The sequence below is a fragment of the Xenopus tropicalis genome, chromosome 4 (assembly GCF_000004195.4).
Source record: "Xenopus tropicalis strain Nigerian chromosome 4, UCB_Xtro_10.0, whole genome shotgun sequence".
In the NCBI taxonomy this organism is placed as follows: Eukaryota; Metazoa; Chordata; class Amphibia; order Anura; family Pipidae; genus Xenopus; species Xenopus tropicalis.
The window spans coordinates 46,342,048-46,360,415 of NC_030680.2; the positions used below are offsets into that span (position 1 = coordinate 46,342,048).

The following is an 18,368-nucleotide window of genomic DNA, read 5'->3' on the forward strand; positions in this document are numbered from 1 at the left end:
TTAAAGGGTGCCACGACCTGGACAGTGGCATGCCGGAGGGGGATCAAGGGCAAAAATTTCTCTGAAAAATACTTTGTTGACACAGCGTTGCATAAAACCGCAAAGGCAGCTGGCAGACCTAGCTGAAATACGCGGCGTTTTTTGCTATTTCGCACTATTAGCACCATGGAAACGGGATTTGCTTACACCAGTACTAGGCTGAAAAACACCATGTGTGGCTTGTGCGGTGGTTTTAGGCCGAGAAAAAACGCAGAGAAAAAACGCAGCAGAAAAAAAAACGCGGCGAACCCAAATTGCGAACATACGCAAAAAGTTTGTGAACTTCCGAACTTGCGAACACCCGATGTTCGCCGGCGAACAGTTCGCTACATCTCTATTTAGCAGCCATATTAATGTCATTCCCACTGTGTCCCTTTGTGATATTTATACCCTGTCTCAAAATCCTCATTACTACATTGAATTGATCTGATCTGGGCCTTTTCTATTTCTTAACTAGGAGGAACCAGCTGACAATCCCTCCGACATTAACACCTGTCAGGTAAGTAAAAGGGAAGGGAGACATATTGTGAAAATGGCGCCACTCAGTATTATATTATTTTCCTTTATACAAGTTTTATCTCAGAATGATTTATGGGACTAAATTAATACAATATTATTCTTTTTTTCCCCAAATCTAGGAGGGAGCAGGCGACGCTCTGCCTCAGGTAAGCAGCAATGGGCACAATAGGTTACGTTTATATGTTGTGTTGCGCTGCAATAAGGAGTTTAACTGAACTGAGTTTAATCCCCTTTTTCTGTATTCCCATTAGGACTATCAGGAGCCTGAAAAGAGCCTTGATGACGTAAGCAGAAAAGGAAACCTTTTACAAACTTTCCATTCATTTGCCCTGTGAAATATTCATTTGTGATTTTCTCTCTCTTTTAACCAGGATGACTCCTCATCCTCCCACCATTCCTGTCACTGTGAGGTAAGCAGGAAATAATCAATGAACGGATGAAAGTGCAATGAAAGAAATGTTAAAGATTTGTTTTATCATATTCTGTACTGATCTGAGTTTTCTTATCTTAACCAGGAGAATCGAAGGTGCATGCCTCAGTTGGAGCCAAACAAACTCTTTGGGGTAAGCAGCAAAGACAATTATATTACAATTTCCATCCCGGCATCAGATCGCCCTACAGAACATTCACTTTAGCATCTTCTCTAGGGAACTGAGTTAATGTAGTTCTGTGGGGCTGAATTAATGGGAATAGTTTTATAGGTTGGGTTAGATTGCAACACGCAGACTGTAGTCTAAAGATTGTAACTGACTTTATTTTTAATCCCCTTTTCCTGTCTTTTCAACAGCCAACATCATCGGAAGACTCCAGTGACAGCGTAAGCAGAAAAAGAAACCTTTTACAAACTTTGCATTCATTTGCCCTGTGAAATATTCATTTGTGATTTTCTCTCTCTTTTAACCAGGATGACTCCTCATCCTCCCACCATTCCTGTCACTGTGAGGTAAGCAGGAAATAATCAATGAACGGATGAAAGTGCAATGAAAGAAATGTTAAAGATTTGTTTTATCATATTCTGTATTGATCGGAGTTGATCTCATAAAATAATGTTTTCTTACCTTAACCAGGAGAACCGAAGGGACATGCCCCCATTCGAGCCCTACTTTGATTCTGGGGAGTCAGAGGAGAGCAGTGACAGTGTAAGCAGAAAAAGAAAACTGTTACAAACTTTGCATTCATTTGCCCTGTGAAATATTCATTTTTCATCTTCTCTCTTTTATAACCAGGATGAACAACAGAGCGAGGAGGGAGCCCCCTCAGAGTTGATCTGGATGAGCTCTCTGGACTCATTGTTTTTTGTAACGAGACCCAGAGAGTAGCGGCAATACCATCAGCCCCCTGAGGTAGGGATAATATTACCTACTTTATTGTACCCATTATATATATTACTGGCTCATTTGTTGGGGAATTTGTTAGTTTTTCTACATTTAATAAAGTCACATATCAAATGCTCTTCTTATTTATTAATAAGGAAAACTCTTTCAGATAAAAAAAACTCGAATACCTCGAATTTACTAATTTGTAAAAAATATGGCACGACTTTGCCCAGGGCAACTCCCATTTACTTCTATATAAACTCACTCGCATTTAGATGGTGAAGTTTTACATTGGCGTTTTCAGGTTTTTTGCACTTAAATAACAGACATTTGAGCTTTCGAATCATAATTCCAATTTGAGGTTCTTCAAGCGCAAAAAATCTTAAATCGTGAAAAAAAATCAAACTCGAACTATTTATAAATTCCCCATATATGTGAGAACCCGACTAAAATGTTACCTAAGATAATGGTACCCCAACAATGAATTATTCCTTGTCCTTTATATATTTATTTCAACATTTTACCAAATACACTGAATTCATATGATAAATCCTTTTTCTCTTCCTCAGGTGGAGCAAGAACATCTGCCGAGCTGTAACACCTGCTCTATCTAGTAGAATTAGGTCTGAAGCAACTGTACTTTTCCCAGTTCATCTTGGAAACGTTTCCCCAACTCATCCGAGCGGCTTCTTCAGTTCAGATGGCAGGTAGGGAATTCCCCGGCACTTGAACCCTTGAGGGTAGTACACTCACAGACATCCAATCACGGTGGTTCTGTTGAACGTGTTCAGTTAGGGGTTGGCTGAAACTGACAGGGGTAAGAAGGTGAGATCCAGTCACAGTGGTACCATGATTCTTATTGATGAGGTAGTTAATCCTTCAAAGTACATGCCTGGAAGTGTAAACTGCTGTGAAAGCGCCGGGGTAAGGGTGTCAAAGCGCCATTGTATGTTGATGACAGAGTGAGGAAACGGCTGAAACAAGGCACCACCCTCCACAGCAGAACAAGGCTGAATCCAGAACAAATTTGTTCCTTACTGGGCCTGTGTCTCAATACCTACTTCAAGCACAATGGAGTTTTCTATGGACAAAAACATGGTGGTGTTATGAGTTTGCCTGTGTCTCCAGTTGTAGTGATGTAGCAAACATCACCAAAAATGTTCGCGAACCCGTTCGCGGACTTTCGGCAAAACTCGCGAACCCGTTCGCGGACTTTCGGCAAAACTCGCGAATATTCGCGAAGTTTGTGAACCCCATAGACTTCAATGGGAAGGCGAACTTTAAAACCTAGAAAAGCCATTTCTGGGCAGAAAACTGATTTTAAAGTTGTTTAAAGGGTGCCACGACCTGGACAGTGGCATGCAGGAGGGGGATCAAGGGCAAAAATTTATCTGAAAAATACTTTGTAAAAAAAAACGCCAAAAAAAACCGCAAAACAAAAAGCCAAAAAATAACGCCAAAAAAACCCGCAAGCTATTCCTATGTATACGCAAAGGCGAAAAACCGAAGCAAAAAAATGCGGCGGAAAAAACCGAAGCAAAAAAACGCGGCACAAAAAAAAACGCGGCGAACCCAAAATGGCGAACATCGCCAAAAGTTTGCGAATTTGCGGACTTGCGAACACCTGATGTTCGCGCAAATTAGTTCGCCGGCGAACAGGTCGCTACATCTCTAACCAGTTGTAGTGAACTGTTACATGAAAGAAGTGGAAAAGAAAGCCCTGGGCACCTTCAAGGGAACTGAAAGAGCAGCACTTGCTGTTTGATTCCCACCGCCCTTTGGAACATAAACTTGGCGTTATTAGGACTTGGCACCATTGGGCTGAAACTGTGGCACCCAATGCAGAGGCTGAAGAGAAGGAATACAAACCTCTAAAAGGAGCTCTGAGAACTTGTGGGCCCCCAGACTGGGCCTTTATGGAAACTAAATGAGAGACAGGTTGCGATGAGCAAGTTTTTTCGGCAGGCATGGATTCACAGCCATTGGCTCATCAATAAAGACAAGCAAAGAGACCAGGCCAACACACACCGAATAAGTTTAATGGAATCGTCGTGATTGGACGTCTGTGACTGTTCTGCTCCAGTCGTACTTTGAAGGATTAAAACCCGCATCAATGGGAATCATGGTACCACTGTGACTGGATCTCACCTTCTTACCCCTGTCAGTTTCAGCCAACCCCTAACTGGATACGTTCAATGGAACCATTGCGGTTGGATGTCTGTGACTGTTCTACCCTCAAGGGTTTAAGTGCCGGGGAATTCCCTACCTGCCATCTGAACTGAAGAAGCCACTCGGATGAGTTGGGGAAACGTTTCCAAGATAGACTCGGAAAAGTACAGTTGTTTTACACTTAATTCTGCTACAAGGCAGCCATCGGGGGGTGGGGTAGGGGCACAGGGGCCCATTTATCATCCTCGGGCCCCACAATAACATCTGGTCCCCGATGGCTAGCCTCTTCTGCAGCAAAGGAAAGAAATATGGAATTCAGAAAACACTTGCAAGCGTTTGTAAGTGCATCTGATGCTAAATCAAATAGAGCTTTGGAGGATACTCCGTTTGTTTTTACTCCTATACTACTACTGTACTGTAAGTAGCCTGCAGAGCGCAGGGCCTTTTATATTTATTAAACAGTTTTACACTATATTTGCCTCATTTTCCATTCTATATACATCGCTGAATTGGATCTCACTTCAATCAAAAGCCCAGCTGGGTGTGGTTTATATGCTCTTTTGATACGTTGTTCTGGTGAGCAGTTTGAACATATATATAGCTGGGGTCACATATATTGTGGTGTTCATCCAAAAGCACTCACCATATTTATTATTGTGTTCAGTATATTACTTTTTTGCACTATATATTTTATTTTTTATTTTCATGCGCTTCTATCAACATTCTGCACATAAATCAAATAGATGTTGCCCTTCAAACAGAGGACTGACAAAAATATTAAATCTTTTCTCTTTTTGTAAAGAGGCACATTTATACAATAAACGTTCCATTGTTGTGTGACATTGAGCGGCTCTGTTTGCTTATTAGAGAGACAGGGAAAGGTTGGGGGAACAGGGAGGGGGGACTGGAGTTTTGCTTTGCTGAGACACCCGAGAAACTATGGGGGGGCATTTACTAACCGGTGTTTTTGGAAACTCACATAAACTCCTGAAAGTTATTTGATTAAAAAAACAATCAATGATTTATTAAGAATCCTTAGTATTAATATCTAAAGAATAGCAGCAGTTTAAATGTAAACCAATGAAAGTCTGCAGTCTAGTGTCCAACTGTGAAAAGTTTGGGGACCCTGGGGTTAATACTGTGAGAATGGCAGCAGGTTGGATTTCCCCATTGAAAGTCATTAGGTAAAACCTGATTGGTTGTTCACAGCTCTGCCCACTTTTGGACATCCAACAATCATTATATTTTCATTCAGACGGACCCCATGACTATGTGATTCAAGTTTGTAGCTTCAAAGCTGTAAGTGTGGCAGCAGTTTAAAAATCTTCCCTGTCAGAGTCAATGGGATAATTGGGGGGTTCGGAGAGGCTCCCCAAGAAGACGGGGGCGGGATCCCTTAGAAACACACAAACAACCTGCTCTGCTATAGGGCGAAGAAGTGTGGGGAGTTTGGGTGTTGTACCCCTAAAACTGTAGGAGGAGTAGCGTTTAGAATATAGGGGGCGCTAAGAATAGGAATCCGTGGAAGTGGGACAGTATTTGGGGGTTCCCAACCCAACACAATAAAAGGTACAGGAGACAGGAGTTGGGGGACTGAGTTTATTATTGGCCCAAACATGGAATTAAATGAGGATATTGGGAAATGGAACTCATCGGGCTGATATTATTGCTATGGGCCTTTGTATTCAGTTTCCCGGCCGACCCCCCCATCTCAGAACTTCCCTCCTTCCAGCAGGGGGAGTAACGTTATACAGTCAGTAGGGGGGATTCCTGCTGGATCAAACCAAAGCAATACTGGCGGGAGGGGAGAAGGGCAAGTTTAAACAACATTCAGGGGCAGGGATACCCCCCAGCCGCCTTCTCGTGGTCTCTTCTGGTTCTGCCTTATCTCCTTCATCCCTTCAGGCAGCTGGAACTAAATAAGCGGGGGGGGCATGGTTACAATTAGCCAGATAATTCCAACTTACATACTGGCAGGGTTCAGCTTGCCCTAGTGCCCCGTTGGACATTTGATTTGTAATGGAGAAAATGGCAGTTATATCTTACCCTTTACACACAGCACAGACACTGAGCCTCACCAGCCTGACACTCAACAGAAGTAAATCACACGATGAACACCTTCCATTGCCATAAACACCCCCTTTTTCCTTTCAAAGTTGCAGAGTTTTTTTAACTTTTTTCCTTTCAAATGCCAGAGGGGCTGCTGTAAGGTGCCATAGACAGTCACTATTTATTGGGCCTGGGGGGTCTGTTTGGGCCTCTGTGTGCTTGAAATGCCAGGGGCTATTCTGAGTCTGGGCCTGGGTATTTATACAGTAGGCAGCCTGGTAGCCTTCCAAGGGCAGTGCCCTATAGTATCTCTCTATACAGGCTATGGGCACAGTTAGGGGGCTGTTTTTTCTGAAATAGACACACTGTCATGGTGTTACTGTATCTCCCCCTATATACAGGCTATGAGCAAACACAGAGGGCTGTTCCTGCTGGCTAATGCTTAGTACCAAGGAATACCCATGCTGGTATAGTGTTATGGCATCTCTTTGTACAGGCCACACAAACTCCTCATATTAGAATTGATATTAAATTTGGCCCAGTCTGGTGCTACTGGTGCCATGTGCCATGGATGTGACAGTCAAAGTGATATTAAAGGGGCAGTTAGGAGAGTCAGGAACTCACCCAGACTGGCATTATAGCTTTGCAACAGCGCAGAGTTACATACAGGTGTATGTGAGTGGGAATTGCCAGCATCAACATCAGTAACACAAGTGAGACAGCATCAGGTTGTTCTTTGGGGCAGGGATGTGTATGAACCTCTATGGTGCTATAGTCTCCCATGAACCTCTGCGCTCCAATAGTCTCCCATGAACCTCTGCGCTCCTATAGTCTCCCATGAACCTCTGCGCTCCTATAGACTCCCATGACCCTTTACGCTCCTACAGACTCCCATGACCCTTTACGCTCCTATAGACTCCCATGACCCTTTACGCTCCTATAGACTCCCATGACCCTTTACGCTCCTATAGACTCCCATGACCCTTTACGCTCCTATAGTCTCCCATGAACCTCTGCGCTCCAATAGTCTCCCATGAACCTCTGCGCTCCAATAGTCTCCCATGAACCTCTGCGCTCCTATAGTCTCCCATGAACCTCTGCGCTCCTATAGACTCCCATGACCCTTTACGCTCCTACAGACTCCCATGACCCTTTACGCTCCTATAGACTCCCATGACCCTTTACGCTCCTATAGACTCCCATGACCCTTTACGCTCCTATAGACTCCCATGACCCTTTACGCTCCTATAGACTCCCATGACCCTTTACGCTCCTATAGATTCACATCTGTTCTAATATTTGCATTCCGCTACCCTATTGCGCCCGGCTATGCACTTGCACTATTCCGCCACTAGGTGTCTCCCTTCCCCAGACGTTCGGTGTCCTCACATTTTCCTGCCTGCGACGTGATCCCTTTCTCAATGAAAAGCCGTCTCTAGGCTGCAATGACAGTTTCATCCCCAAAGCAACAGCAAACGGTGAGCGATCGATCCCACCTCCAGCCGGCCAAGCCAACCCTACCTGGGCCGACCTGTCCCCACCTGAGCCAGTGCCAAGCCGGCAGTATGTGCCCCTAACGCTGCAGCGGAGGATCTCCCGGGGGGCCGGCAACCTGACTGCCAATGAGTCGCAACGTTCCGGAGCTGTGACCCAGAGGGGTTGGATCCCCTGGGGTAGATGTGCGATCCCCCCACTGATGGCTCCGGCGGGGACTGTGGGAGATGAGGGGCGGTGCATTGGGTGCATAGGCAGAGGCTGGCAGGGGTGCCCGACAGCTGCAATGCCATGGGCAAGGTGGGCATCGCTGCTCCTCTTTGTGGCTGTGATGGCAGCTCTGCAGATGCCCGTACGGGCCATGGAAGGTAAGACTGGCACTAATGGGGGCCCTAATGTACCTGTGTAGTCTTGTCATATTGCAGCATTCCCCTATCTGCCCCATACACCGATACAGGCATATCCCAGTTACCCCCCCTTAGCCTGGCTGCTGCCCCTCTACCCCCATCCAGGGGCTTCTGTTTCTCCCACCAAATGCTTTTGTCTCCTTATCCCCAATGGTGTGCTACCTCCTGATGTTAAACCACAACTCCCACCATAGGCTGATGGGGGATGCTGGGAATTGTAGTACAACAGCAGCTGGGAATTAGACACAGATTGGGCAGATCTGAATTGAATGGTGCAAGCTTGGGGGTTGTGCCGGCACTGTGCCCTTATTGTATGCCAGCCCTGGCACCACTGTGTTGTACCTTCTTAGTAGGCATTTATTTGCAAGCATGTGTAACCACTGCACAGCACTGATGGGGTTAAAAGTCAAACTGCACGTACAGAGTTAAAATTGACATTGTGTGTTGAATATATACAGTATGTGCCAGTGCAGGGCATGAGTGGCTATGTGCAGGGTGCCAGTGTGAGTATTGGCCCAATAGAATAGTCCCTTATATGATGAGAATGCCTGTCCCTAGGCTGTATATATGGGGCCTATTCACTATATGTGTAGCGTCTCCTGTGCGCAGTGTCTGTGCTGTGGGACCTTCCATGCTAAAACCCATTGCAGAGCAGAACCCCCCCAGGAGGGGCCTATAGGGCTTTATTGATGGGAGGATCTATTCTTTATATATAGCAGGCATTATTCAGTGAGAGAATAAACTTATCAGAATTGGTTGTTTTATTCCTATTGGCTCCTAAACCTAAAGAATGGCAATATAAATACACATATAGGGGCTTGTGCCCCCCCCTTTGCTTTGCTTGTGTATTGTATATTCTGGCACCTGATTTATTTAAGAGACTCACAGATACAATGATAAGAGCCGGCACTAATGGCTCTGTTTGTCCTGCTGCTGCCTGTAATTCCCATATCGGACTCTGCCCAGAATGGAGAGACAAGGTTGGTTTTGGGGTAGGGCAGAAAGGAATTTCCTGGGGGGGTGTGGGTTTTTTTTTCTTTATTGGCAGTAGTCATCTTTGGCCACTTACAATTCCACTGGTTAGCCACATTGGCTATTAGAGCCAGGCAGGTCTGAGCACAACTGAATGGATTAGTCCGGTTCCCATAGGCAATGATTGGTGCCACTGGCTGAACTGGCTCGGCCCATCCTATCAGATCTTGCTTTCATTGATAAAGGTGATAAGTGGAAAGAGTTAATGTCAGTGTAGAATATATTGACTCAAATTATTCAGAGAGTTAAGAGGGGAATTATTCTCCTTTTTGTTTATGGGACATTTTCCATTGGTTTCAACACAGTGGCGCTTTGTATTGTATTTGACTCTGTTACCATTTGTATCCTCACTATTCCAATGCTCTGATTGGCTACAGGTTGGTTCTGTACCGCTGTTTCAACACTTTGGGTTTTACACACTGACACAGAACAAAGTGATTACTTGACAGTTAAGGGGCACTTGTAAAACACGCAAGTTGCAGGGCGTCTGCATTGAATGCAAGATCTGTAGCTGAAGTTTTCCCATGAAACAGCACCTCTAGTGGTCAAAAATAATACTTAGCAATCCTGATGCAAACTATGGAGAATGTTAGTTGGAGCTGTGGCGCTGAGTAGTGACTGGGGGCAATGCTGGGGGTGCCAACTGGGTCCTAGGTGCAGTCCTGGTCCCTCCCGCCCCCTCACCTACGCATTCGGCACATATGCAGGGCACATAGGAGAGGGCTACTTACCCTCCACCTCCATAAACCCACCATGAATGAATAAATGAGATGAATGGTTCCGTATTTATCCAAAAGTGTGGCAGGCACAGGGATTTTTAAATATTGCATTTTTTTCTGTATATGCACCTTGGGTGCCTATATAAAATATATGGCCCTGGCTGGAGAAGACCTGTCTGAAGGTGAGATGTGGGTAGAATATCTAGTTGCTCATCTACTGTAGATACTCCTGGAAGCCCAGTTTGACGGTCACTTAGGGTAAGAACTGAAATGAACACTCACTTGCTGTTCTAGATAGTCTGGGAATTATGAGGGAATGACCCATACAGCAATGTCTTCCAGTTAATGGGGACCTGACCATATTTTGGACCTCAAAGGTGGGCAGATTTCAGAAAATCACCAACCTAGACTGTAGAGTGGGCTAACAGGGAGCTTCTAACATTATTATTGTAGTCATACATGTCCTTTACAAAGACATCTGTCAGTCATTAGAAATAAATGGTATGTGGGTGGGGGTGCTGATGTTGTGGTGTTTCAGGTTCTCGACACGGCAATATCTCTTTCTGGGCATAGAAACGTTCTACTGGGATGGGTGCTTGTGTGTAGAAATAGTGCTGGGAGCTATCTCCTACACATAATAGTGTGCTACACATTGGTCATTGACAATGGCCACACACACTGGCAATGCACCCTATATAATATCTAATCAGTGGATAGGGCTGTGGCCCATTTGGTTCCATCGCTTGGTGTAAGAGCAGTAAGTACCGTCCCTACATGGCCAGTTTGGGCTCACTGGTTCTCACTATACTGCTCAGCCACCTGGGCATGTATCTTATTCCAGGGAGTCGGACACCTGCCATGAAGGGGACAACCACCATCTTCTCCCTGGCTCCCAGTTGTCTCCTGCTTGAGTTCACACATGGCATATGTTCTGTATTGCCCGTGATTGTGCCCTGGAAAGAGGACACCCGACAGCCAGGAACAAGATGGCGGTGGCCCACTCAGCAGAAGAGTAGTACCTTGGGATGGTGCCCTTTTTAAAGAAGAGGTTCACCGGACGGGGTAGGAGGTAAGACAATTAGTGTCGCTAGTGGGGAACAATTTCCCCCTCTATGAGCTGATATTTCCTTCTATTTAAATGAAAGAAGAGGCCATAGCTGATCCCTCACAGAGGGCGGCACGTTGGCTCTTAGAAGGAGAATGTGCCCCCGGTGAGTAGGTGAGACCCATATACATGAATGTATTTTTAGCTGCCAGTGTGCCAGTCATTACATATTTAGCAGAGGTTGCCAAGGGGCCAAAATCAGTTTATTAAAAACCGCAGGTGATCTTATACCCAGGGCACAATTTCATGCTGTTATGATACCGGCAGTGGCATTGTGCTGGGAATTTAACCATTAATTGTTTTATTGAATAATAAAACTCATTGTTTTATTGAATAATCATTCAACCAATCAGGCTTCCGAAAAACATACAGGCATAATGACCGTAGTGTGTGTGAATGTGATAGGGACCTTAGATTGTAAGCTTCTCTGGGCAGGAACAGATGTGAATGATGAATAATCTCTGTAAAACACAGCGGAAATGTGTCGGCGCTATATAAATAACTGGGAATAAATAATAATAATAAATAAGGTTTCTGTTAATGTAGCACTGAGGGGAACCTGAGGTATTTTATGTCTCTAGAGCTGCGAAGGGGAATTAACCTATAGAGTGCCATGGAGGCATATAAGGATGCGGCCCCTTAGCGGAATAACTTAATTTGATTATTTTAACTACTTCCCATCATTTCCATTGCTAAACCCTCACCCCCCTGTGCCACTGTGTATCTTGGCAGATGAAAAACCTTTTCCCCAAACCAGTCCCCCCACGAGGGCCAGGGCCCACCAGACTAGTGCCCCAATGTCTTGGGCCCCCAGTCAGACCCAGTTTTTCTCCTCGCCATGCTTTGCTCTGTATCAGGCACTGGATTTTTTCATTTTAAAAAACACACTGGCACTGCGTTGGCCTGGGTGCAGATACATGGGGCAGATATTGGCGTGAAAAAGGGCAACTAGGCATCGGGCATCAGAGAAAGCGCAGGCGGAGAGAAGCCGAGGCACAGCTCTGTGTGCCATATAGTAAATGTGCCGGTGTGTATTTATATGTATATGTGTACCGTATATACTCGAGTATAAGCCGAGTTTTTCAGCACCAATAATGTGCTTAAAAAGGCTTCCTCGGCTTATACACGGGTATATACGGTAGTTTACGGGCTTGTATATTTTAGAGGGCGGGGTGAAATTAGGAAAACATTTGATCAGTGAGGAGAAGTATCGTCTTGTTTAAGGGGGAAGGTGCAACGTGCATGACACAGTGTTGGAAGTCACTTTCATATCACGTTCTGAAATCTGACAGGTGATACCGCAGCAACAAGATAAGGACTGAGCAGGGAGCAGCCGCGGCGCAGGGTTGTCGAAAGAGGCCTGGCTACTGCTAAGGGACGGGGCGGGGTTGCGTGGTGACGTCAGGGGGTAGCAGACGTCTGTTTTGAGCCTGTGGTGGGACATGGTGAGAAGCGCTCAGGGGCAGTGTTGCGGGAACGTACCTTGTACCGTGAGTCGCATCTCTCAGAGAGACACACACATTGCTCACAAGTGCGGAGTTCAAACGTAACCATGTTTTGTTAGCGGGAGGTGCGACTGTGACACATTCTCACACATTATCAGTCACTCGCCCTGTACTGACAGGCTCTGAGCGGAACGGCAAGTGTTGGGGTGGGAAGCAGCAGCAGCAGCTTTATAGGGGGAATGTTCCACTTGCCACAGTTGGGACTGCAACTCCCAGCGTCCCTTAGGGTTCAAAACATTTAAGAATATACGGAAATTAGAGAACTTTAACATGAGCATTTTTACCCATAGTATAAACTGTGATCACATACTATGAAATAATTTTGGATGTGGCTGTTGTAACATTCCCTATAGACTTATGTGTCCAGCCTGTGGCAGCAGTTCGTTTGCCCAGCAGCATTCCTCACAACTACAGAGGAGCAGAAGTAGGGGACTTTTTGGCAGCTTAGTGTTTTTTTCAAGGAAACAAGAAGGGAAGAAAAGGGGAGCTGTATTCTGTGGCTCATAAAATGAAATATTTCCCTTGTCACAGCATGAAAAAACAGGAATTGTCTTTAAGACTGAAGAAACTGCCATTGAATTGAGGGCTCCCGGCAGGTCAGGCTCCCCAGGGTGAGGAGGGGTGCGAGCGATGGCACGCTAGGGGGCAGAACATACGTCCATGTGGGGGGAGTGCGAGAGATGCCACACTCGGGGGCAGAACATTCTACATTTCCTAGGAGAGGGCATCCAAACCAGCCAGTAGATAGGGAGGACAGCAATGCACAGCTGCTGAACCCCAGATTATCTTACAAGCAGGAGGTGGGGGCAGATTGCATCCTGCCCTGCACATATTAAGGGAATGCTCTTATGTTTTATTTATTTACTGTTATTTATATCACATCAGTCCCTGCCCTGGAGAAGCTTGCAATCTAAGGTCCATATCTGGTTGCTAGGGCCTTGTTTACCTTAGTAACCAGAGAGTGGTTTGCAGAAGAGACTGGATCAGATAAGAGTCAGAAATATTTACTGTTTCCTAGTACACATGATCTTATCTTTCTTAAACTTGTGATTCTACATCACTCACCCCAAAAAGTATACAGAACTATATAAGAATTAAATAACAAATTTACACATCACAATTTCAATATGTATGTAAAATTAAATGAGATATTAACCTGTACAACCTTGCATGTGGTTATCTTATGTTGGATGCGCCTCATTTTCCTGCCCATACCTTGTGTTTATTAATATGGTAGTCATGTAAGCACTTGTGAGTGTCCTTTTATTAAATAATTTGATTATTGAAACTTAGCAGTAGCGGCTACATTTCCCACCCTAGGCTTATACTCGAGTCAATAAGTTTTTCCAGTTTTCTTAGGTAAAATTAGGTACCTCGGCTTATACTCGGATCGGCTTATACTCGAGTATATACGGTATATCCCCCTCTGGCAGCGGCCCCATGCACAGTTACTTACTGTCTCTTTAACTTCTGACTTTTGCCTATAGGCACCAGTGTTGCTGGGGAGAGGGGTCCGTGTGTATTCATGGGATGTAGAACTGGGGCCGTAATTGGCGGCACTATGGCTGTGGCTACATAGCCATATCAGTATGAGGGCAATGGAAACAAGGTTCCTACTATAACAAGCATAGGCGGATTTTCAATAAGGCTAGAGGCTAAAGCTGGCCATACACGCACCAATACTATCGTACGAAACCTCGTTTCGTACGATATTCGGTGCGTGTATGACATGTCGGCGAGTCGACCGATATTGCAGGAAGCTGCTGATATTGGCCGACTCGCCGATCGGCCAGGTTAGAAAATTTTGATCGGGCGCCATAGAAGGCGCCTGACCAAAATCTGCCGGCAGGGCTGAATCGGCAGAAGGAGGTAGAAATCCTATTGTTTCTACCTCCTTACCTGCTGTTTCAGCCCTGACGGTGTGTGGCGGATCTGACGATGTTTCGTGCGACTGATGGTCGCACGAAACATCGTCAGATCGCCACGTGTGTGGCCACCTTAAGCCTCCCCAAACCTTCATTGGCACCTTAAAAAAAAAAAAAAAAACCTGGCTCCGTTTCTGCACTGCCCTGCAAATCTTCTCCGGGTTCTGCAGAAATTAGCTGTGCTCTGATCTTTTGACCAATCAAGGCGCAGATGCAGACAGGGATCAGGAGATTTTGCAAACTGGAGGCAGTGCAGAATTGAAGACTAAAAAAAGAAGAATCTGCAGGCTGTAAACTTTACCCAAGAACCAACTTTGAACTTTTGCTGCAGTTTTCATCCCACAGGTACTATACACAGGTACTATACTGTATATGTTCTAAAGACTGACCCACTAGCTGAAATTAAATTGTTTTTTGTCACCTGACATCTACAGTACCTAAGAGGCGGGGCATACAATGTATGATTGACATCTGGCATTTTTTAATGAAGTTATAATTTGTATGGATGTGTTAATAAAAAATCATAATTTGGCTTTCATGTTTAATTTGAAAAGTACTTTTATTGTACAGCTTTTTATATCTGGGTGAGGGGTCCCCTTTAAATGGCTAACAAAATGTTAGTCAAGGGGAGTTTTTAGCACTCAATAATAAGAAATTCAAGTCCGGCTTGGGACTCCTCCAGTTACATGGGAGTAGGAGAAACAATAGGTTAGCTGAAAGCAGTTCTAATGTGTAGTGCTGGCTCCTTCTGAAAGCTCAGACTCAGGCACAATGCATTGAGATGGCGCCTACACACCAATATAAATAAAAGTTTAAATGGCAGAGGGAATTATTTCCCATGTAAACAGTGTAATTTAGAAATAAAAAGTACCCCATAAAAATCATGGCAGTATCCCTTTAAGGATGTCTGTAGCATGGCTGTTATTGGGTTTATATAGAGCTCAATTAGAATGATGCATTTTGGGACCTCCCCTAATCTGTCAAACTTGCTGCAGAGATTTGTAAGCTGTGCACCCATATAAGTTCCAAATATGAAAAGTAAAAATCTAATGATGTCATTTTACAGAATTTAAAAAATAATCCAGACACCACCTTTTATTCTTTTTACCTGCACTTATTCCAAGCCACACATTTTTATTTATATGATACCAGACAGGCCAGAAATACAGGGGAGCTTTGTGTAATACCATGTACAGAGCCGGCAGCATTACTCTACTTGGCTCTTTGTATTTCTTCCCTCCATCAGCCCAGTAATGTTGTGCAAAGGACTTATAGTAAGTATGGTGTAATATGCACAGTGTAAATGCAGTAAGAGCAGAAATACAGTGCAGTGACGTTTCCTAGACCAGCAAGAGGGACATTTCAGTAGACTGTATCTTATACCAGACAAGCCAGCAATACAGTGTAATGCAGTGTTCTCCCCAGGGAAAAAGAGGGGCACAAAAAAATTGGGCTTATTGGGGGAGAGAAATATGTGCCTCCCCAATCCCTCCAGCACTAAAATAATTGTTTTTACACACACCGATGCACTTCTGCACTGTGCATGATGTAAATACGTGTTCTCTATTTTGATGTATATTGGGCCACGTGCAGCTTTGATCGTTTTGTAGTCAATTCTGATATTGTGGGGCCATTTGTATATATAGTGTATGGTTTATTAGACTTGCAGGTGGGACTGGGAGGAGTCAAGGATATAACCTGCAAGCTCTTGGGGCAATGACTTTCAACTTCAGAGAGACCATGTGTTCAGGTGACAGTCACCACTTAATGATTGTGCCTTCATATAGTTTTTTTTTTTTCTTTGTTGTTACATTATCTTTGAGTTTATTACTTCTATACCATCCTATTGTTATTGCCTACCTAAAACTTTATAGCTGGCTGACCAGAAATACTCATAATGCCGTAATGATTACATACTACTCAGGCATTACAAACATGTTTAGGGTGTTGTGTTTGGGTTTATAGAAGAGCCTTTCCCAGCGCTTCTCAATGTTGTATTGTTATTCCTAAATAAATGTCAGACTGGTGCCTGCTGGTTGGCTACACTTGCTTTCTGAGGTTTTATAATTAGTTGATTATTGCTCTGTGCACTCCTGGGTAAAACTGGGTCCCTTAGAAATTCATGGTGGGGGGCAATATCCAGCCTGCAGTCCTTCTCTTGGGCAGCCCTGACATTAAATAAAAGGTATTGGGTGTGTTTGAGCAAAGCTGCTTACTGTATGCTTTTAGTTCACTGAAGGATCTCTTTCATAAAGGTGCTGGATGTGTGAATGCCATATTACAATTACACATCCAGAGCGACTTAAACTATATAGTAGTTTTTATATAGTAAATTTTATGGAATGTGTTGAATGTTATTGCTGAATCGGTACAGGCAAAATGCATAAAAAACTGCTTGATACACGGATAGCCAAATTACCTGTAATTCTGTTCATAATCCTGTTATCTGTTTTCTCCCCACAAGGCTGCTGAATATGCTCCGGAAAAGGTGAAGAAAGCGGAAAAGAAATTGGAAGACAATCCGTATGACCTTGATGCATGGAGCATTCTCATTCGCGAGGCACAGGTTTAGTGACATAGGGTTACATTATGTATTCTCTTGAGTACCAAAGGTGGCTGTATTCAGGAGATTCTAAAATGTTCCCACACAGTCATAATATTGTAAATGCTGTTTATTTCAATTTTAGTATCAGCCTATAGACAAAGCACGGAAGACATATGAGCGACTTGTTGCCCAGTTCCCGAGCTCTGGCAGATTCTGGAAACTTTACATTGAAGCAGAGGTTAATATTTTCATTTTTTTTTCTTACTAATTGATTTTTTTATTTCACAAACATGTTCTAGGTCTGAGTTGAGAAATAACTGGTAGGACACTATATTAGTTAATGTTCCTTACCTTGTAATCTGGGGCTGAAATTGCAAGCGCTGACTTTTAAGGTGTTTAACCGCAGCGATGTTTGTTGCATAGTGTTTTTGCAACAACATTAAAACATTTTAATGGTATGGAGGGCTTTAGACTTTTATTTATTTGTCGTGTCAATTTATTGCCTCCTGTGTCGTTTATTTAGTACCGGTAATTCATTTCCTCTGTATTTACCCCAACTGACTAATTTGAATGGTATCCTAAGTCTATTAGCCTTAACAATAAAATGGCATGATGTTCAAATGTTTCTGGGTGGGTTTTGTTTTAACATACTTAAATATTTTTAAGGTCTTAACATATAGAACATGCACTTACAAAAGAACAATTATAGGAAAGAAATGTTATCGGCATAATTTATTATTTGCAGCAACCATTCTTGGAACAGGACAAATGTGTGGCTTACGGTGCATAGAATTACACTGCAAATGTAGACAATTAAAAATGATTGTATGCACAATATTGAAAACATGTTTGTATACTTGATTAATGCAGTTAACTATACGACTCATAATAAAACCACAGAGGCAGAAAATCTGGGAATTTGGTGTGCATCCTATGTTATTCTGTTATTCTGCTGCTTATGATGTCTGGTTAATCCTGTGTAGCGTAAATGGTTTTGTTCATAACTTTTAGGCACACTTTATATTTTCCATTATTTGAACAACATTATTGGGACCCTTTGGTTCTCATATTCTACCTTCCCACTCCACCCATGTGAATGGTATTTTCTTTGGGATGCTACATCTATTTTATATTTTTATACAATATTAAAAGAAACTGTGATTGTAGGCTATGCATACATCATTTATGGGAACTGTACTTTCTCTACACAAATACCATTAAAATCTGGGGCTAATACTTGTGCTTACCCTTATTATTTTACAGTAATGAGCACAGCAGTGCGCAGTATTTAGTGTCTTTTAAACACACAATTTACTTTATCTAGTAGGTTACATCTGAAATATGCTTGTGTTTTCTTTCTTTTTCACCTATAAAACTTAAGAAACATTGGTAAGATATATTCATTTTTATATTAGTGGGATGCTGATGATTTTATAGTATCATTTTTATTACTGCTTAAGACTGCTAAAATTTCTCAAAGATTTGCATTAAAAACTGTGTTGGTGGAATGTCTCTTTACTTTAACGCTGCTAAATTGGGATGTA

The 18,368-nt window shown here is 43.5% G+C and overlaps 1 long non-coding RNA gene across 2 annotated transcripts; it reads left to right on the plus strand.

Moving 5' to 3' along the window:
* Positions 1–7,343: 7,343 nt before the first annotated feature.
* Positions 7,344–17,742, plus strand: LOC116406498. Of its 2 annotated transcripts, none has more exons than XR_004222342.1 (2): positions 7,344–7,954; positions 16,744–17,742. It is a non-coding gene; the product is annotated as an uncharacterized LOC116406498 (long non-coding RNA). The 2 variants fall into 2 exon arrangements; XR_004222343.1 differs by lacking the exon at positions 7,344–7,954 and adding an exon at positions 15,121–15,553.
* The last annotated feature ends 626 nt before the right edge of the window (positions 17,743–18,368 follow it).